This window comes from Topomyia yanbarensis, chromosome 1 (assembly GCF_030247195.1).
Source record: "Topomyia yanbarensis strain Yona2022 chromosome 1, ASM3024719v1, whole genome shotgun sequence".
Lineage (NCBI taxonomy): Eukaryota > Metazoa > Arthropoda > Insecta > Diptera > Culicidae > Topomyia > Topomyia yanbarensis.
The window spans coordinates 30614303-30637224 of NC_080670.1; the positions used below are offsets into that span (position 1 = coordinate 30614303).

At 36.4% G+C, this 22922-nt stretch overlaps 1 protein-coding gene across 1 annotated transcript in view; it reads left to right on the top strand.

Moving 5' to 3' along the window:
- Positions 1–4445: 4445 nt before the first annotated feature.
- Positions 4446–22922, top strand: part of LOC131677238 (elongation of very long chain fatty acids protein AAEL008004) — a 163670-nt gene continuing 145193 nt past the window's right edge. Inside the window, exon 1 of the mRNA XM_058956959.1 lies at positions 4446–4854. The gene's annotated coding sequence lies outside the window, so the exon portion shown is untranslated. The remainder of the gene's footprint in view (positions 4855–22922) is intronic.

Consider the following 22922-nt stretch of genomic DNA (forward strand, 5'->3'; position numbering starts at 1 on the left):
TTCTTGTAATGGAATGAAGGTGTTTTTTAAACCAAAACCAATCAAAAGTCATTAGGTTACGTTGAAAATCATAATTCACATACAGGTTCGCATGCATGAATCACCATTGTATCCAAGTTTGGACGCAACACCCGTATTGGCGATTTGCGGCAAAACCAAAATTAGTCATGCGACACCTATGATTCAACTTATGAACTGGCAAAATGATACAGTTTGCTTTTTTCACCCGCAAGTGAGTCGTAGCTTACAACAAAAACTTCATTTTCTTCTCGGAAAAAGCTTACCACTGCCAAAATAGGAATGAAACGAGTTAGAAATTTAGCTTTATTTACAATTATTCTGAAATTGCAGGCATTTGCAACTATTTGGCTCATAGATTTCTTCGAAATGTAATCGGGGTATTATTGTGGTTACAAAAAATCGTTCCATAAATAAAGTTCCAACTCGAAACTGAGACCCAATCAGTACCAATGTCAAACTCCTTCATATTTTGGACTACGTAGGAGATTCAGTGAAGACTATCAGAGAGAAGGATCGGCTGTGTATGATACAAAGCTGACACTTTTCTATTAGCTGGATATCGAGCCGGATATATTCTTTCCTCGCGTGATCTTGAGAGTTTCATGAACTTACACCATCTCATGAAGTTTTAGCTTAACTTAGGAGGAGCGGGAAATGATGTTGCGGTGGCTACGGTGCTCAACAAATTACATTTCGGAACAGCACACATATAGCTCTGCGAATAATATTAGAAACCACTATGTTCTACACCCTTTTCGCAAGATGTTTACTAATCATCTTATAAAATGATGGTGTTCCTTCATTTTCATAAACAATTATCAACAAATTGATCGGTGATTTGGTGTTTAAAAGTTATTTTTTTACCAATGTTTACACAAAATATATGCACTATGACAGAACAGAATCAAATTAGTAACATTTTGCTTCCAGCGCTATCTGTGAGCCGTTCCAACGTAGAATCGCCAATAGCGTTTGCAGGTCGATTGTAGCGCCAGCTAGTGGCAAGTGGCTTCTGTAAGTCTTGGTTTGGCAGCCCTGTCAGGTTTCTGCGCGTATCCTGTCGGGTTAGTTGAGCTAGGGCGAACTCGGTGTCGCTCGCGTTTTCTGGTAAATTTTGACAGGAACCGAGCAAAACCCTGGCATAACTCGGACATAAACTGTGCAAAGATCCTGGCAATTCCTACCTGGTAGAATTTAGCACGAATCGAGCAAAACATCTGACAAAGATGTGGCAGTAAGCGTGCAGAGATCTTGGCCGTAAATTTCTGGCTGGATTCTGGATAAAAGTGAGCAGCATCGGTTGGTTTAACCGCTTCTGTCAGAAACGGTTGTTGCATTTGAGCGAATTCGTTGCCAGAATTCTCGCTCAAATCGCGCAAAATGCTCGCAGAAACTCTGCCAGCATCAATTTTGCTTTGCTCAACTTTTGCTAACTTTCTGCTTGCCACGCTGACCGGGTAGCTGGTGGCACTTCAAAACGATAGTTTTATTTCTTACACGCATTGAAAACATTACTTGTATGTCAGTTCTCAGTGGCTTTGGTATACAATACCAATTTGATTCTTCCTATAGTTTGGAGGTGATTACCTTGTATGCTTATAAGTTTATGTGAGTAGATATATCATTATAATGAATCCGAAAATAAATATTATTTGTAATTTTCATATTAGGCAATTAAGGGCGATTAAATTGCAGAACCTGTGGGTTGTTTGGAGACGATTTAAGGACGGGTAAAGCGGCAAATCGCCCAAATGTTGCAATTGAAATCGCCCCTTTTTTGCCGCCAAATTGAAGGGCAAGTTGCGCATCCGAGTTGGTAAATAGCCCCCCGTTAGCTAGCAAATTGCCTTATTAGGCTACAATAGCAATTCTTTTTTATTGCAAAAATCGATAAGAAATGGGTAATTCGGACCTTTCATGTACTTTTGCGTTGAACCGTTTATGAACAATCAGTAAAAGATCGGGAAAATTCGCCATGGAAAAAAAAATGTGCGCAATTGATCAGGCTTTCAGGAAAAAATATGTATTTGTGAATCAGTTGACACGCTCCGGTTCTATAGCTCATAAACCCTTACTAGGTCCGAATTGGCCCAGTTCCCCCTATCGATTTTTTTTCAATTCTATCCATAAGTATAACTCAAATTATGTTCGTTCCTTTTATTGAAACGGTATCTACACTTTGCATCTTAGCCGAATAATTGAAGTGAAAAACAGTATTATTTTTAACGTATTGTTTTTAAATGTAATTCATACTCCTTTTCCTCGGTGTACACGAGTTTCGCTGCATTTAAAATCGATGGCTGACATACACCGAGCAAAAAGCATCTGAGAATTTCATAAGTCTCGGCATATGAACCAGCCTTCTGACGATGCCATTGAACGCTTTAGAATGTCATAGGCCGGCTTATGAATTCATTTATCTTTATTCATGCACTCCATAGACGTAAAAATAATGTTTTTCATAAAACAGTCTTATGAATCCAGCTCCAATATATGCGTTTAAAAATTTCATAAGTTTTTCTTAAGGAACCCATATGAGATCTGTTATTGATTCTATAAAATTATATTGTTTTTCATAAACGTCACTTTTGTGACGTTCATAATTGTTTCTTATGAATTCAGTACTGGCCTGGACGTCCAAAGGAGCTAATAGTTTCGGACCAGCACTTTTTGGTTATCGCTGTTTGAAACAAAAGAAGTGAGAATTTTAGTCAAATTGCAACAAAATTTAAAATAATTGTTTTTATATATTATTCAATAAATTACTGTGAGCATTAAATCAGTTTCCATGGTTATGATTTTTACAGAAGATATCCAATATTTTGAAATGAAATCAGTTGTGCATATAATTAGTGTCTGACACGTATTTCATAATTATCAAAATTATTTGAGAAGTAAGAATCATTATCATTCAGTTGTCAAGTCCAGTTTCCCAGTTGTCTAAGCCCAGTTCTCCAGGACATATTGACAAAGCGTTGCTCATTATGTACAAATTTTAATATTTAATTGGAGTTTTCTCTCCAATCTTCCGAAGGCATCTACACTTGGCGGTTCATTTGTCCCGAATTTAGTTCTACAAGATGACAATACGAATGAACTCATTATGAATTACGCTCATGTTTTACAATTCTCGGTGGTTTGTTTACTTTGTCAGTTGCGTGAGTTCGAGTGCAACAGGTGCCCATCTGTTACATTCAAACTCACGTAACTCCCATGTGAACAAACCACCGAAAATTGTCAAACGAAGTTCATCCGGCTCATTTTGGGGTTATGTCGGTTGGTGTAAAACCTAATATCATCTAAAGGTTGATTTTTACTGTTGATTTTTTGTCTACTAAAAATGCTCGAGAAATATCAGCCATGTTCTATTTTTTATATAAATGCACAATAATATCCATAAAAAAAACTTATGGCATTCATTCGATCATTGTGATGAATTTCATAACACTGTTCTATGGAAATCATTATTACTACTATCTTTTCTGCTTATAAATGTCAGCAATTTTCATAAATGGGCAACTATGGCGTTCATTCGGACATTTTCATAAATTTCATAAGAGTGTCTCATGAAAATGATAAGAGATGGATTTGGAAAATTTCCCCTCCAAATCATAAGACAGACTTATAAAATCCATTTAAAATCCTTATGTCTGAAAGTCATAAGACGTTTTTATGGAAATTCAAAGTAAATTTTGCTCGGTGTATGCTAAATGAATTCGTCTGGCAGCTCTGTTTTAACACAAGCACTCTCCATCTTTCTCCTTCAAACCGCTAGTAAAACTGTTTCGGTCACTTTCTCGCTCCTTCTAACGCCTATTCTCGCTGCATACATGCCGTTTCACCCGACATGTCCAACACGCGACGTCTGGAACAGTATGTTTTTATATTTACCGTTCATGATGTCTGCTCTCGGCAGCAGTTAATGTTGTGCTCTCGTGCCCGTCGGTTGCATTGTGCGGTGTTTATCTTCCGGTTTAGGTGTTGTACATTTTTGTTTCCCGACAGCAGAAACAGCACCTTTCCGCTCCATCCCAATTGGCGAATTTTACTTTTATCAAATCGCGCATCCGGTATCCTTTCTGGTTAAAGCAAAAACGGAAAAGATAATAGCTACTATCCATTTTCTTTCGGAAGCTTTTCCTCTTACTAGCGGTTCTTCTCGTATCCGTTAAAGGACCTGCTAGCGCGCATACGTACGCATAAAATCGTGAAAGGTCCTTCGCTTGTCATCGCGAAAGCAAATCGCCGGGACTTGATTTTTGGGAGCGTGAGCGGGACGTGTGCTTTCTGTGCTAATTGTTCGTCGGTAGTGGTTTTTTTTGTGCAATTCGAAAAAAGAAAGAGCGTAAACGTATGCGTGTGTGTATGTGTGCGCATTTCCCATTTTTGCTCACGCAAAAATTTTCTTTCATCGTTCGGCAGTTTCGCTTGTTGGACGCGGCGGCGTGGTGTTTGCTTCGCGGTTGTCTTCGATTTCGGTCCGACAGCTGGCGCTTCATTTTCAGTGAACGAACAGTATACAGTGTTTGTTGCTTGCTGGCTGGTGGTAATAATAAAGTTTTAAAATCTTTCTAGCGCATTTCGGTGTCAGCTTGTTTTTTTTGTTTTACTATTCGTTCGGCCGCCCATTGGTTTCTTTTCCTGGTTTCAAAAGAAGACGCACATATGTGTAGTAGTGAATCGTGAATATATTATATTTTATTGAATCTTGTGGCTGCTGTTTGACGTTTTGTGAGACTTCGTCGTCGGCTGATCGGGTCGCAATCGTCACACTTCGGATAAAAGCAGTGCACGAATCCTTCGCATAGTTTCGGAGCAAGCAGCACTCGTCTGGTATGTATTTGTTTTCGAAACGAAAAGATGATGATAAATAATATTGCAACATTCTCGCTGGTGTAATGCTTTTTGGAGAAAAAAAAAAGAAGTGAACATCGCGGCAGCGTCAAGTGTATTTTCTATTTATAATAACGTTTTAGCTGGCGATGGTGGTGTGCTGCTAGTCAGCTGTAGGTACAGGGTTGTTTGCCGTGGTTGGGAGGCGTGAAGTGGATAGTGTGATTTGCGTGTGTGTGGGCCGGTATCTTCGGTGAAGCGGGTTCACTTGTGTGAGTTGGTTAGAATTTTTGACATCACGTCGGCCAGAGGTGGCGATTGAGAAGAAAAAAGTTGGGATTTGTAACAGGGTTGGGCACTCGATAGATATCTGATAAATTATCAAACCAAAATCTGGCTCCGTTGGGGTAATTATTTTTGATGCACTTGAACAAAATGTGCTATGCACAATATTTGTTTTAATATTAGTTTTAATATTAATTTAAAAGCATTATTTGTGAAAATTTGCATCTTGATGAAAGTTAGAGATAGCTTCAAGAGAAAAAAAAATCATGCTACTTTGTGAAAGAAGTATGATAGCTATCTTAGTCAAAGAATTTGCGTTTGTATGTCGACTTAGAATCTGACACTTGAACAAGGAACCGGATTGATGCTAGCTCAAAATTGAAAACACTTTGAGAACACACAATAACGGCTTACAATTTACGGTGTCTAGCAAGACAAGAATATCTGTTTGCTGATGAGACGTATAGAAATCGAAGCTTGTTTTCAGCGAGCAAGCCAATGCGTAGCAAAATGCTAGAAGTAGGCGGTCAGATCATAGAATTAACTAAGAAGAAATTGTTCTCAAAAATAGCTCCATATTGATTTCAAAGGGACTAGCAAGATTTGTAAATAGACGTCTGTTTTGCCAACTTTTCTTAATTTGCTGTCATTTTAACGCAGAAAACAAATTGCTTCTACAAAGGGTAAATATATGGATTAACTTTACTTGTACTGTACTGTGTACTTTTCCGAAAAATTCAATCTGCGGCGTTATTAGTTTATTTTCATAAAATTCACTTGTGTGCGAAATTCGTTAGCCTTTTTAAGAATTACTATTGAACTTTCCACTTTGCCACAATACAAAGTTTCTTTCTGCCTTAGGTTGTGGGACCTGATTTTTGCCCTAACAAAGACGGGTATTATCAAACGATCCTGCAGCGAGTCTACCATCGATCGAACGTGTATAAGACGTCGATAAATTGGTTAATGCGGAGGTTTGCTTTTGACACGTACATATTTGGAGTTAGAGGAGTTTTGGGAAGCATCCCGAAAAGCTCATTATTCCCATGCTTGTGGTCCAAATTCACCCCCACTGCGTTGTGTTTTGTTAGTGTTTGGAATGGGTTCAACCCATGACATTTTTCTTGATTTGCTATAATAATCACCTCACTTGAAAACCACATTCTGGTGTATTTATTGGTTTTTAAAACCATTGCATGGTGTTCTGATTGCTCTGAAATTTGGTGCGGACCATATTCACGGTATTTTTGTAGTGTTGTATGGCGTTTGAATAAATGAGAATTTGCTCGGGATTAGAAGGAGGAGGAGGAGGAGCTGCATTGCTAACAGCCCCTGACAAGCTAAAATACAGACGAGCACTTGCGAAGATCAGACTGACTTGATGGAACCTGAAAATTAAATGTATGTGAAGAATAAGAAAACAGCTCGTGAAATAGGGAGCTGGAAGCGGCATTCAAAGACTGACGAGGTGGGTATGTGCTCAGGAAATTGATCACAACCATTTTTTTCTATAATAAAAATTTGGATAGTTACGTAACTGGAGTTATTTCCACCGCTCATGAACAACGGGGTCGTCTGGAAGAGTACAAATCGACGATTATTGCACTTGAGAGTAGCGGTACATTACCAGTGATAGCATAAAGCGAATCTGGAATAGGCGAATTTTTATCTACATGCTGACGAAATCTAAACCCGATTTTGAGAAAAAATCAAATTGAAAATTTTTATTGCGTTGATGTTGTACGTACTATTTTTACTAATTATAAAAAACTCCATTAATCGAGTTAAAACGATTTTACCTTCAAATTGATCGGTGGATGGGTTCTGTAAGGTAGCCGTAGTTGGTTCTAGAACACAAAAATCTTAAGAACGGATAGAATCTTGGACTGCGACGATGGATATCGAAATTCACTGGCTACAAGAGATCTGCGCAATCAATTCGTGATTGTAACAGATCTGCCACGAACACTGCTTTGGAAGCATCTCGTCGCGTAGATAGTAAATCAATATCGATTAACTTACCGAGATCCTGATAGCTCGATAAGCAAACAAATGTGTGCTGAATAGCTTTAATGCGTTAAATATCAATTTTTCATATGGTGTGCAAACAACAGCAGCATACTCGAGAGTGGAGCGAACTACAGCACAATATAGCACCCTTAAACAATGAATATTGACGAAGTCCTTTGTAACACCAAAAATATACCTCAACAGTTGGGAGGCCTTCAAAATGGCGTATATTCGGAATGCTCCTTAAAAATCAAGATGACTGCCCTGCGGGACTCCTGAGCATACATTGAAAGGAGAGGTCACGTAGTCTCCTATTTTCATTACCATATTCCGTTCAATAAGATTCGACTGAAGCTGCCAATCCAGGAAACAACCACTGAGTCTCATCCTGTAAAGCTTTGCAACTGTTATCTGGGGGTTAATCGTGTCAAAAGAAACAAAGAAATCAGCCTAGTATTCACATCAAACAGCAAACGTAAAAGGTACATGCAGTGTAGAATGTCCTCGATGCTCTTTGTTCCTTGGCATTCCCAATATAGCGCTGACAAAAAGTTGTTCATTTCTTCGTAACTGGCCCTTCCTATCCTTGCATCAAACTTCAACTGAGTACACTCCTGAACAAAAGGGACTAGCGGAACGAAAGGATAAGGTGTGTATTATTTGAGGCGAAACAACCGAAGTCATTTTGATTACGAATTAATGCCAGAAGAGCCATGGAATGGTCGTCAGCGTAAATATTCCATGTACGAATTTTTGGACTGATGACAATGTTACACGTACCTAAACAAAAGCGGAAAAATGGGGCAAACAATAGAGAGCGGTTTATCCTGGTCCATATTGCCGATCAGAGCAAGGCCTACCGACACTATGATTTGGCGAAAAAAGATGAGTTCAGGAGCCATGCGGTAGTTCTAACTGGAGTGTTGAATTCAAGCGTGAACTGCTTATTTCAGAAACCAAGCAACGAGTAAATAATTTTGTATGTTTGGATTTCAACTATGACGTTGCGGAAACACGAAATCTGACAATGTGTCAGAAACTTCTGAAGATAATTGGTACGAGTACGATTACTCACAAGCCGAAACAAGCACAGTACACCGATCAAGGCGGTCCGAGTAACGTACAGCAAGGACTGAAAGCGATGAGAAAAACTGATGAGCAACAGAATTTAACAAAGGAATTGAAACACGGTAGGGCGCGTCAGTGAGCGTGAGAGCGAATTTGAATAGTGTACTCGAAGAAACCGTGATGTGACTATAGTAAAGGAGGAGCAGTTCCAACAAGTTTTGGGGTACCTGTAAAAAAGTTGACCTTAACGAATCTTCAGTTTCTGAGAATGAAAGGACGTAGTTCAACGGAATGCAAAAGAAATGCTACGTATATCGGGCAGTTGACATAGCGTTTTGATTTGAAGTCAATAAAATCATCAAGACCTTCCCGGCTACTTACATCAAAAAGAGAAGATGGATGTACCATGCCAAAAATGTAGATTATTTGTGTTTAATTGTACGTTTCCTGTGCGCAGGTGTGCACACAATTCCAGACGTTGCTGTAAAGTGTGTCAATTTTTGCACAGAATTCCTGCTATCCAAACAAACAAGATTGGAATGAAGCGAAAGAGTTTTGCACGGAATCATAAACACCCAATCAACCTAGGTCTCTCACACGACAGCAACCGTTTGGGGTTTAAACAAACAAACTTGCGTAGCTTGAAGTTTCATTGAAGCAGAGTTTGTGACCACTCCCGAAAATGTCGAGAACTTACCTGGGTCAAACAGCTGTTGGAAGAAATCGGTAATCAAACCGAAGAAACCCTGAATATGTTTAAAGACAGACAGAGCTGTTTTAGGATGGAGGAAGAATTTAGAATCGGACGCGGCACAAAGTTGCAATAACATTATTAACACTCGGAATACCAAGGGGGTAAAAAGTTACGCGGACTACCAAGGGGGTCTAAAAAAATGGGAACGCTTACTTTGACCGATCATATCTCCGCCGTTACATAATCGATTTTAAATCTGTCTTCACCAATAGAAAGATATGTCTTTTGTGAATACGTCATATTAAAAAATGGAAGAATAGAGTTGTCTACCGTAAGTTACAGTAAAAAGAGTATAACAAAGTCAGTGAGAAAAAAAATGGGAACGCTTCTTTGACTTGCCATATCTTAGCTGTTTGCTCACCAATTTTAATTCTTTCTTCACCATTGGATAGGTAAATCTTTTATAAAACAGTGAACAAAGAATGATGGAAATCAAATTTGTATATCTGAAGTAATTGTAAAAACAGTAATTGAGAGTCAGTACAGACGAAATGACTTTTTCTGTTCAAACAATCGTATCACGACCGTTTGTCAACCAATTTCAATTTTCCTTACACCAATGCAATCCTTAGAGCTTCTAGACTTGTAATATATGCAATAAATAGTAGATTTTCAAAAATTACTATACTTTTTCGAGTTTTTAGGAGATAGGATTTTTACAATGTACGTAGCATACGGTTGATTGAAATTCTTTGCGACTTGTTAGATTTACGGTTTGAAAATTACCTGTTTACTCAATAGTTCTACATATTATACATGGATATTATTATATCAAAATGATTGCACGAACGTGGAGAAACACATTATTGTATGTAAGTTACTAAATAATAGAGTGTGTTAGGACGATTCAGTAAATATGAAGAAGTTCAGAATTTTAAAATATTCGTCATATAACTTTAAATTTGAAGCGATGACCTATACATTTTAATACATCAGTCGATTGTAATTGATGGCGGCTACAATTTCTGAAAAAATATATTTTCTCAAAAAAAATAGCCAAAAGTACGTAGAAGTACAGAAATTCCATTTAGTTGGCAAATAACGTCGAGTTCAAAGTGATGGCCTATACCTTTTTATATACCAATCGATTATAATTGATTTTGGTTACAATTTCTGGAAGAACGATTTTTATATTTTCTCAAAAATAGACAAAAGTACGTAGAACTACAGTAATTTCATTTAGTTGACAAATAACTTCAAGTATTCAAAGCTATCACCTATGCAATTTATACACCAATCGATTGTAATTGATTTAGGCTACAATTTCTGAAAGAACATATTTTTATATTTTCTAAAAAAGATAGCCAAAACTACGTATAAGCACAGAAATTTCATTTAGTGGGTAAATAACGTCGAATTTTAAGGGATGATTTATACTTTTTCATACACCAATCGATTGTAATTAATGGTGGCTACAATTTCTGAAAGAACACATTTTTATATTTTCTCAAAAAATAGACAAAATACGTAGAAGCACGGAAATTTGATTTAGTTGGCAAGTAAGGTCAAATTCAAAGTGATGACTACACTTTTATATATACCAATCGATTGTAATTGATTTCGGCTACAATTGTTACAAGATAAACTTTTTATATTTTCTTAAAAAAAACGACAAAAATACGTAGAAGTACAGAAGTTTCGTTTGATTGACAAATAACTGCAAATTAAAAGGGATGACCTACACTATTTATACACCAATCTATTGTAAATGATGGCGGCTACAATTTCTGCTAGAACAATTGTTTATATTTTCTCAAAAAATAGCCAAAAATACGTAGAAGTACAGAAATTTGTAGTTATGTGCCAATCAGACGAAATTTCTGTACTTCTACGTATTTTTGGGAAAATATGAAAAGTTTCTCTTGCAGCAATTGTAGCCGAAAGCAATTACAATCGATTGGTATATACATAAAAGTGTAGGCCATCACTTTGAATTTGACCTTATTTGCCAACTACATCAAATTTCCGTACTTCTACGGATTTTGTCTATTTTTTGAGAAAATATAAAAATGTGTTCTTTCAAAAATTGTAGCCGCCATCAATTACAATCGATTGGTGTATAAAAAAGTATAAATCATCCCTTAGAATTCGTCGTTATTTGCCCACTAAATGAAATTTCTGTACTTGTACGTATTTTTGGCTATTTTTTGAGATAATATAAAAATTTGTTCTTTAAGAAATTGTAGCCAAAATCAATTACAATCGATTGGTGTATAAATGGAATAGGTGATAGCTTTGAATACTTGAAGCTATTTGTCAACTAAATGAAATTAATGTAGTTCTACGTACTTTTGTCTATTTTTTGAGAAAATATAAAAATTGTTCTTCCAGAAATTGTAACTAAAATCAATTATAATCGATTGGTATATAAAAAGGTATAGGCCATCGCTTTGAATTCAACATTTTTTGCCAACTAAATGAAATTTCTGTACTTCTACGTACTTTTGGCTATTTTTTGAGAAAATATAAAAATGTGTTTTTTCAGAAATTGTAGCCGCCATCAATTACAATCGACTGGTGTATTAAAATGTATATGTCATCGCTTCAAATTTAAAGTTATATGACGAATATTTTAAAATTCTGAACTTCTTCGTATTTACTGAATCGTCCTAACACACTCTATTATTTAGTAACTTACATACAATAATGTGTTTCTCCACGTCCGTGCAAACATTTTGATATAATAATATCCATGTATAATATGTAGAACTATTGAGTAAACAGGTAATTTTCAAACCGTAAAACTAACAAGTCGCAAAGAATTTCAATCAACCGTATGCTACGTACATTGTAAAAATCCTATCTCCTAAAAACTCGAAAAAGTATAGTAATTTTTGAAAATCTACTATTTATTGCATATATTACAAGTCTAGAAGCTCTAAGGATTGCATTGGTGTAAGGAAAATTGAAATTGGTTGACAAACGGTCGTGATACGATTGTTTGAACAGAAAAAGTCATTTCGTCTGTATTGACTCTCAATTACTGTTTTTACAATTACTTCAGATATACAAATTTGATTTCCATCATTCTTTGTTCACTGTTTTTATAAAAGATTTACCTATCCAATGGTGAAGAAAGAATTAAAATTGGTGAGCAAACAGCTAAGATATGGCAAGTCAAAGAAGCGCTCCCATTTTTTTCTCACTGACTTTGTTATACTCTTTTTACTGTAACTTACGGTAGACAACTCTATTCTTCTATTTTTTTAATTCGACGTGTTCACAAAAGACATACCTTTATAGTGGTGAAGACAGATTTAAAATCGATTATGTAACAGCTGAGATATGACCGGTCAAAGTAAGCGTTCCCATTTTTTTTACCCCCTTGGTATTCCGAGTGTTAAAAAATGGTTTATATGTCTAAAAATTCTGCTATCAGTTTTGAAATTCCAATAGTATTTTTTCGATTCTTTTATTAGTTTCCAAAGCTAGTAAAAATTACAATTTTGTTAACAATATAAAGTTACCATACAGGAGGCAACCAACGAGCACCAACGCGCGACACCATACACCACGTATATGCGGCGAGAGCGAGCGACATGCGGGAAAATCTTCATAAAGCAAAATATCAACACGCTGTACTGGCCAGTGTAGACCGCTCCGAGTAGGTTTGCAATTTTCTACTGCGAGAGGGAATTAACGAGCACTGATGAGCAACATCATACACCACATCGTTGGGACATGCGAGATGAAACGCACAAAGCAAGAGGCCAAAACAAACCCGGTCTACTTACGTATTTTTGTCAAGTGCTCAATACACAGGAATGTAGTACTTTAAACTGTTATAGCCGATACATCCTCAGTCCAGATCGATAAGAAAATTCGATGATCACAAAAATGAATATGAATATGTCGATTTTTGTTAAATTTTATTTACTTTGGTTTTTAATTGTACAGCCCCGTTTCGACAAATTACAAACGACGGATTCCATCTCTCCGTATTTCGACACGGGTCTCGCAAAGAGCTTATCGCAATTACGCGGCAATAGAACGTCACGTGTAGTCGTATGACGTGTAGCAGGTTCTTAGGCACAATCAAACTTCATTCAACTATTGAACGCTATCTGTACAGAATAGCGTTTTTGATGGAAATGTTAAACATTCCCTACATAAGCTCGAGCTGTATTTTGACCTTTACTTTGCCCACAGAAAGACAGACTGGACAATATTTCGATTCAACAGCCAGTGTTGAGCTTGAAATGTTGGTTTTGGAACCAACAACCTGACCAAAAAAATCGTCAATTGCGAGATTATTGTTTATGAAGTTTATATCATTGTATCGTGTTTCTCGTGCTTATCGGACGTTCAATTTTTTTCAGATCATAAATCCTTTTTCACAAACCTGTCTAAATCAAAGTAATATTTGTCATATTACGGAGTTTTTCGTGAATGAGCGGTTAGTTGCGGGTTAACAATTATCACGTTTCCTATAAATAATTCAACACCGTTGTTCCGTAATAACTTCTTGGGTATTTAAAATGACATCAAGGCTGATAGCGTCTCACGAATGATATGACGAAAAAAACTGAATGCTAAACGCTATACTGTGTGGTGCATCCGTCTCTGAGAACGCTACAAATGTTGAACCAACTGAAGCCTCAAACAACTAACAATGGCCGAAATCCCGGTCCGAAATCTAAACGACCAGGTGCTGATGAAACTCGATGGACGTGTCTTGTTCAACGATGGAAATCCTATGCGAAAGCCAAACATTTACCAGGTTCAAATTCAACAGGGCTCCTGCTTGCGGCAAAGTTCCAAGCACATTCAAATTTGTTTTCGAGGATATAATTTCACATGAAGAATTATGATTTGTCAAGGGACCTGCGGCAAGCAAAACAGTTTCTTTTAGGGCGCATAATACTAAGAATTCGGAAGGAAGGAGTGAATCAACAAATGGATTTTATCAAGGGGTGAGTCGCTTAGCACAAATCGAATTGTGCTCACAAACAAACAGCGTGGTAGCTTGTGCCGCAATGGTTGCTATGATTATTTAACTACACTTTGTTGGCAGTTTTTGAGTTGTCAGAAGTGTGCCTCATTGTGATACAGGTGATACAGTGTGAATGGCACATTGTTCTAAGCGACTCACCCCTTGGATTTTATCCTTTATAATGTCCCATGCTGGTTATGTTACGTTTTGGCCAGATATTGCCAGTTGCCACTACACCTAGGACGTGGTATCATGAATAGGGCGATGAAATGAATATTTTTCGTATCTATTTCTCACTGCTTCTCTGTCTGGTTTGCCATTGGGCGTTCTCACAAAATTATAACTTGAACGTAGAATTAAAGTACAGCGTAGGATTAAGAAGGTAATATCAGGATATATTGCTTCCATGTGCTATGTACAAGCATGTAAATAAATTTAAACTTGGTTGTTTGACGCAGTTTCGCCTTTTTACACTACATTGGTCTAGCACCAAGTGAAAAAGGAAACTATTAGAAGAGTCTGCATTAAAACAAAAATCAAAATGCCATGCAACCTTCTCGAATGGTTGTAAAATTAATGTTAGTTTCCTCAGCTTATGTCGTAAATCGAGACGTCGTTGCTCTACAGGAAGAAAAATTCGTTAAAGGTCGTAAGTGTCAAAATAAACGTAACGGAACAGGCGAGTTCTCAACGTTTTACATTTCTTATAAAAGAAATGTATAGAATTCGCTCAAACTTTCAAGAATTTTTCCGAGGCCCGGAGGGCCGAGTCTTATATACCAATCGACTCAGCTCGACGATTTGGGACAATGTCTGTGTGTGTGTGTGTATGTAACGGACAAATTTTCATTCGTGTTTCTCAGCAATGGCTGAACCGATCTTATCCGAACCAATTTTCAATGAAAGAACTAAAAAACAGTATGAACGCTATTAATTGTTTTTGATTCTGATGTTTAGTTTCCAAGATATGAATGTTTGAATGTGTAAAAATGGCGTTTTTTGCAGTTTTTTTAATTATCTGCCGAAATTGACAACATAGATTAACAATTTATATGTTTTTAGATAGCTTTAACGAATACCTTTCGAACAAGCTATAGATTGTTGAAATCGGACTATTATCAGAAGAGATATTAAACATTAAATGCGGACGAAAGATTTTTATCATTTCCCATTGCCAGAAATATGGCCAAAAACATGTAATCTATTATTAACGCCAAAACGGCTTATTTTAGGTCAATAGTATCTTCGGAGAATTTAATGGAGGCAATATGCCCTTTCTTTTGGTATTATGCTTTTGCTGATTAATCCCCCTATGAGTGAGATATTTTCACAAATTTTCTTGGAAGTGATTATATCGAAAAGATGTCTTCAGCAAATTTGTAGCTCTTACTTGAATTTGAATATATTAAAAGTTATGGCATGTTGTTTGTTGATTACTCTTTGTCGCTTATTTATTGTTCAATATAGTAATAATCCATTGAAATAAGCTAAACATTATTTCGATAAAACGAATTTTGTATTTCATTTTACTATCTACAACCGCTAGAAATAATCACCGAACACTTCCAAGTTGTCTGGAAGGAACTTGATAACTTATCAGTACAAAAATGTTCATTTGTGCAAACCTTCTGACTGCAATTTTTCTAACTTATAACCATCGGATCGATCTGAAGCATATCGGAAAATGAAAAGCGAAATAAATAACTCCAAGCAACGGCGTAGCCAAGAGAAGGTTTTGGGGTTTAACACCATACAACCCCCCCCCCCCCCCACCGCACCCAAAAAAATTATTGGGTTGAAGTTGAAAATTTATTGATGCTGACTGATTTAATTCAATATTACAATAACAATTATCTGATCCGTAGATTGATAACCTGTTGTTGTAAACATCATGAGGACTTTTGATAAATTGTCGGAATGGGGTCCTGATATGTAGCTGATCTATTGGTCTTGATTTCACAGTTGTCTAATAGCATCAATATCAAATTCCTGCCTGAAAACATTCCAATAGAAAATTCCAGAGTTCTGTAATCAATCATAATCCTCAGATTTCTTTTCAAATTGAGCTCGCTTTTGTAGAGATGTACTGTAATAAGGATCTTTATTTAATTGGAAGCGAAGTTAAAATTGATTTAATGTCTATGAAACATAGAACAGCTCACCAAGAAAAATGCATAACGTTCAACATTTGCTAAAAATGTTTTTGCCTTTCTCATTCACTCTAAAATTCGTCAATCTAATCCCGACCCGGAGGGCCGAGTGTCATATGCCAATCGACTGAGTTCGTCGAGATCGAAAAATGTCTGTGTGTGTGTGTATGTGGAAAAAAATGTGACCTCTGTTTCTCAGAGATGGCTGGACCGATTTGCACAAAGTTAGTCTCAAATGAAAGGTACAACCTTCCCATCGGCTGCTATTGAATTTTTTATTGATTGGACTTCCGGTTCCGGAGTTACGAGTTGAAGAGTGCAATCACACAGCAAATTCCCATATAAACTGAAATGAAAGATTTTCAAAACCAAATTTGTATTTTTGATGCCAAATGACTTTAAAATGCATGAAACATTGAGATGTTTGACAAAAATAGACTTCTCTGAACTTTGGCACATTTTTGCCTTTCTCATATAGAAAGGTTATGCAATCACTCCAAAAATCGTCAATCATACCGGCCCGGAGGGAGTATGCAGTGAGGGGTTGCTACTTTAAAATTAAAACTAGTTTAATATTCCTTAACAAGTTGAAAATTTTCGGCAGGACCCGGACCTCCCGGATCTTTCTCTATGATCCGCCGCTGGTTTCACATAGCATCTCAAGATCGTGGCTGTCGATCCATTGTATGTATGTGCAAATCGTATTGAACATGTAATATTCATTTCAACCATTGTATTGAACATAACCAGCCATGGAATCGTAGTCTGGACAAATAAACAAGCACAATTGCACCACTAGGTGGATTAAAACAGGTTTTTATTTTGGGAATGCGTCGAGTTGAGACGAAAACGTAATATGATTAATAACGAGGATAACACTTTCCGAATGTAGAGAGAAATTTATGAAAAATTACGATTTCCATTCGACTCTAGCAGGTCCTGATCGATTTTGATGAGCATTTGATTTTTGTTGTATGACCAATTATATATATATAGGTCAAATGTTTAAAAACAGTAATTTAAGGTCAAGATAGCATCATTTTGAAACCGCCAATTTCAGAGGTTTAGTATCTTCGATGAGTTTTACAAACGTTAAACAACGTTGACGGTATATCGTCCAAGAAATATTTATGGTGAATTTTCTCAGGTTAATATTCATGACTACAATAAAGTCTCAACAAATTCGCTAAAGACACGAACTCTGTTACTATTTTCTGAAAAATTAATTCTGCATAATTTTAAAACTTCAAAAATTACGGTTTCGGAATTATTCCGTTTGGACAGTATGATCGATTTTCACCAAACCGAATTTCTGGCTACGCCGCTGATTTCAAGTAAGTAGAAACAAAGTCGTTCTACACTCGTTCAAAAGAAACTTCTTCGAATGCTGAATATCTAATATAACACATTGAAACCCCGATTTTATCAGCCAAATATGAACATATGTTTGATGGGCTCTAGCAGACGAACAAGACTGAATTCGAGTAAATCCTTTCTTGAGCATGTTTTCCTTATCATGAAGATATGCGAAATATGCGAAAATAAAAAGTTCATCATAATCAGAAATAGTTATCAGACTACATCAAGGGACGAGAAGAATATTTTAACAGCTTCAGTTTATTATAAAGAAAAAAAATTGCCCGATTTAATCAATGTCCCCATTTTGTCAGCCTAAAATACACCATGAGACTGATAAAAATGGGTCTTTATTGTATGTATTATTCGCTGTGTTTCACATTAATAGGTACATTTCTTTTTTGGAGATTTTTTTATTGCATCGAACTACAACAATTTTTAGGTAGTTTTCAAGGGGTTATTTTATAGACTTCTTCCAAAATTTGGCGAACCTATTCCAATTCGTATACCAATTAATTGGTATACTTAAGGGTTTATATGTTGCAGATAGAGAAAATACTGAAATTTTCAGTTTTTTTCCTACATAATATTACGAAAGCTTATTAAACAATTTTTCCTAATAAGTTTGTAAAAATTATAAACTATTTGAAATTTTTTAATAGTTTTATTTTTTATTTAACCGTGATTTTTTAATAAATAGTGACCATCACTTCACAACGTAGTCTATTTTTCATGGCTTGCGGTGAGCACGATTTCTCGAATTGCTGAACTGAAAATGATGGAACGGAAATTATTTTTTAGTATTCTTGGCAGATTTAACTAGCCGCGCAGATAGCTCTGAATTAGACCCGCTGGTGCCCTAAGACGATTTCGCTAGATTTTCAGAGCACTGAGCACCCATTGCATTAACGCAAGTGACGGAAGGTTATCGAAAAGTTTCGTGAAAATGAAAATTCCAGTAATGATGATGATTTTCCCAAACGGTTTGTTTTCGTGAGGTTTTTATTTGTTCTTTGGCATTAGGATTAGCGATAATAATTCAAATCAAGGATACTACTGGGAAAAAAGTCGATTTTTTTGCTTTCCCATTGATTTGGTTTGAGATTTCTAGCACTGATGTTGTCCTATGCTGATTTGAGCGATTCTCTGAGTCCTGCCACTATCCCATGTAGTATGTGTTATCAAAACATCGCGAAGCATCAAGTTCTAAATGTTCTCAAACGATATAATATCCGAAGAGAGTGATAAGAGTTATAAGAAATGTCTCATCACACTGTTAGGTGGATTAAAAACGTTTTTTTCTACTTTCCATGTTGTCTTTTGTATCCAGTATGGTATTGCCTCAGTAATTCAACCATTACTGATAAGCCATATCAGTTACTACGTATTGTGCCAAACGGACCGACCTGGGTCGGTATCGCTATCTCTCTGCTTGCGGAGTTCGACAGTAGACATCATCATTTTTATACAATCTTTAGCGGGGAGATGTTAGAGGTTTATTCAGATTAACGCAACGATACGACGATACAGCCATAAATTCTGCCAACTTTCACTAACAATCGATAACCATTCGCTGAAGATACCAAACCGAAAAAGAATTGTCCAGTTTGGAAATCATAATTGTCACTATAACTGTACATCAATTTTACAATAGTTCACAGTAAAGTCTAATGACATGCAACACTACAAAAAATAATGGATTTTGACGTTTCTGCGGCAAATTTTATTGTAAAATCTTTTACAGCTAACATTAAAAAATCGAGTGACTGATGAATAGTAACAATTATTATATGGAGTTCGATTGTAAACCAACTGGAATAAACCCTCATAAAACAATGCGAAAACAGCTACCAGCATAATAATTATTCTATGATGGTTTGAAGAGTAAATGTAGTACATCATTTCTAAAAATAGGCTCGTCTGTGAAGTACTAAACTACCCTTTTGTCGCATGGCTGCATGTAATTTCAATATTCAACAACTAGCATCACTGGCTCTCGCTGTCACTAGTGGTTTAGAATTATTCTAACCTTCCCGTTAGACCAGCACACGCCAGCAATCCCGAGTCCGAACCCGGTTCAATTCATCTCGCAGGGGAGCATCGAACGATAAACATGCAAGTCGTATACACACATACAAATGTTGGCATCATCAGCACACTCTCTCCCGAAAACAACGACAGCGACAACGACGACGACGGCTATGCTATATGCGGAGAAACACGTGCTCCGTTGCGTTCCGTATCGGTGCTTGCGGTTGTATTGACGAAATTATGTCACTGTGTATGAATGTGTAGTGTTGGTACACTTCGATATGGTTTGGCAAACTGACTCACGGCTTGTTCCTTGTGCAGTTTTTTTTGTTTCGGTCCGTAGTTGGTTGGACTGGTGGAAAAACCAACGCAACATTCACATTGGGAGTGGAAATTCTGTGCAACTTTGTTTTAACTCAGCTTGGTGACAAATAACAGCTAGTGTTTGTGATTGTGCTCGAAAACTGCCAGCTTCTTCCTCCGAAAAATCAAGTAAGTGATTGGATCGTGACTAGAACTCAACCACTGATGACGGTAATTTGTCAGCACACTCTTCCTGTGTGGTCCAGATTGGCGCCTAGGTGTGACCGCACCTTTTCTTGCCTGGTCGAAATAGTATTTTGTATTCGCATTGACGGTAGAGGGATTACGCCGGAATTTTCATTCAGCTTTGAAAAAAACCTGCCGTTTTTTTTTGTTCCAGCAAATAGTGCTCTTGAAAACGTATGGATTTCAATCTCAGAAGGAAAATTTATTTATGGTCTCGATAAATTTGCATTCAGTTTGATGGTAGTGGTGAGCATTGATCTGGTTTTCTTCTTGCCGATGAGTGTCTCCTTCTTTTGTTTCGGTGTGTCATGTGCGTGCGGGTGGGTGACTAGTGTGTAGTTACCACCAGCAGAGGTGAGAGTGATTCGCTGACGCTCTCATGTGTCAAAACATATCGGGCGGTCGGTAATGTTTTGCTTGTTGGTTGCTAAGGGTTGCGTATCGGATTATTGTCATGCTCTCTTTCTGATCTGCGGCGTGTGTCGCATGTCTACATTTTTGAGGGGATAAATTGCTAAATTGCAGACTTGTTGCTCGGTGGTTTTGAGGCTGTTTATTATCAAGTGGTCCGAGTCTATTAATGACGAAATTTACCTTGCAAACAGTAATAGAAAAAGAAATAAACATTTTTTGATGTGGAAATATAAAATCTCAGTATAATTACAATAAAACTTCATGTAACAATTTTGTTAAAAAATATTAAGCCTAAAGAACTTGACTTCAGATACTTTTGAGTTATGCATCTCATTCGCGCTTACTGATGTTCGACACAGTCGAGTTCTTCGTCACAATAAGGTACTTTTGAGCTGTTTCAGCTCTACACAAAATTAAACAAATTTAACGTAAATTTTAAAGCTCAGGCCACGCTTTGTACATTTGAGGATTCGATTGCATCGTGAGCAGAGTATGCACTACGGAAATCTTTATAGCAGCCAATAATCATCCAATAAATTTGATTCTCAACCAAAATAGCAACCGCGAGGAAAGAAGCACGTCTTCTGAAAAGAATAACAGCAAAGCGTACAACACAAAAGACTGTCCTGATCTGGTGGTTCGAAGGGTGCGCTACTGGTCCCATAATCCAATAGTCGTACCTTCGAGTACCAATGAGGAAGGATTCCTGACGACAGTAGGATGTTTCTAGCAATATAATGTCCAGTGCACCAAAAATCGGCTGTAAACATTCGCTATATTACTCCCTATGGAGAAAATTGGGTTTAAAAAATTGGGTACAGTTTTAGCAAATGATGTATTTGCGGTTCGATCTCAGTTTAATTAGCATCTGACAGGCCGGACATGACAACTCAGACGCGAAATACAAAGACAGAACACTGCTTCTGTCCACAAACAAGCAACTGGATTATGTTGACTACGGATGAAACTATGTTGATGGAGATCATAGCAAAATCAAAAGATGGTTCGAATCAAGGAGTTTTTATTCTCAGGTGATACGATCCTCAAAAACGCCGATCAGCCATGTTGGTTTTAGAAACGACAGCTAACAACATTGTTTACTAGATCTCTCCATTTGCCTGCTTGGATTTCAGTGGGTAAACAAAGTTGTTAGCTGTCATTTTTCTTCCCCGCAGTCTGCTGCACGCTTACCTCACTCCTCACCTAGTTACTGCCAAAGACGAATCACCTTAGAACTCTAAACACCTTGGTTCGAATAGTGTTTCGTTTTTCGATTCAGTGTCTAACTACTTGATCAAGTCAGTCTACTAGATACTGATGAGATGGGATTGAAATGCAAATTCATGACTTCCAAAGATTACAAATCTTTTAAAGAATGTTTACAAGTGTGCATGGAAATTGACCTTTCTATTAGTGACCATTTTAGTCAGCATTATTTACCACCTAACCAAAACCCTGTTTTTGAAACAGTTGTTTGCTACCTTATTTTTCCGTACTTGTAGTTTTTTCTTTTTTATTTCAAATTTTATTAATTTGTTTAATTTTTCATGAGTATTAACATTCTTATTTTTGTTTTTCTTCTTTTTTTGTTTTTCTCTTTTTTTCAATTTTTTTTAATTGATTAATCACTAGTTTTTTCTATCTGTATTTTTTCCTTAATATGAATACATCTTTGCCTTTCTGTCATTGGTCCCTGCTTTTTTATTTCCTCAGTTCATTATAATTCTTTTCTCTTCATATTATTTATTTTTTTCATTTTGTTTTACTTATTTTGTTGAATATTTTCGTATCTTTTTTTCATAATTGTTTATCGTTTATGTTTTGTTAGTTACTCTCGTATTTTTTTCTTTTTATTTCTCCATTCTTGTGATGTTTTGCTCCATATTTTTTTCTACGGTCTTGTTATTTGCATTTCATCAATGCATTTTTTAATATCATTTATTTATTGTTTTGCAATTTTTTAAATTTGTTTTAATCATTTTTTATAATAATATTTTCCTTCTTTCGAGTTTAGTTCATTTCGATTTTTATTCTGTTTCTGATATTGTCAATTTTTATCGTATTTCGTTTATTATATTATTATTTCATGTTGGAATTTGCTTCGCTTTTTTGTTACTTTGCCCTTTCTAAATTTATACATTTAAAATTTACAATCATTTAATTTTTAATTTATTTCCTTTTATAAATTTTTCACCCTCTGATTTTTTTTTTTAATTTTGTTCAATCAATTTTAGGTAATGTTCAATTTCTTTATTTTTTCAATAATCCAGACTTTGCTGTTCTTGTTTTTGAAATATTCGTGGAACCTATTTGGATGTAAGTTGTTTATTACCTTCACCAACAAGCCCCTTGGCCCCAATGGTGGTTGCTTAAACTAATTACATTTTAGTATTGACAACATTTTCACTTTTATCGTATTCCGCGTCCTGTTGAAGTCAAAGGCCGTCGCCACACTGTTAAAAATTCGTTGGAGTCCGGTAACAGCGCTCTGGCAACCATAGTTGGTTCTCCTGAACGG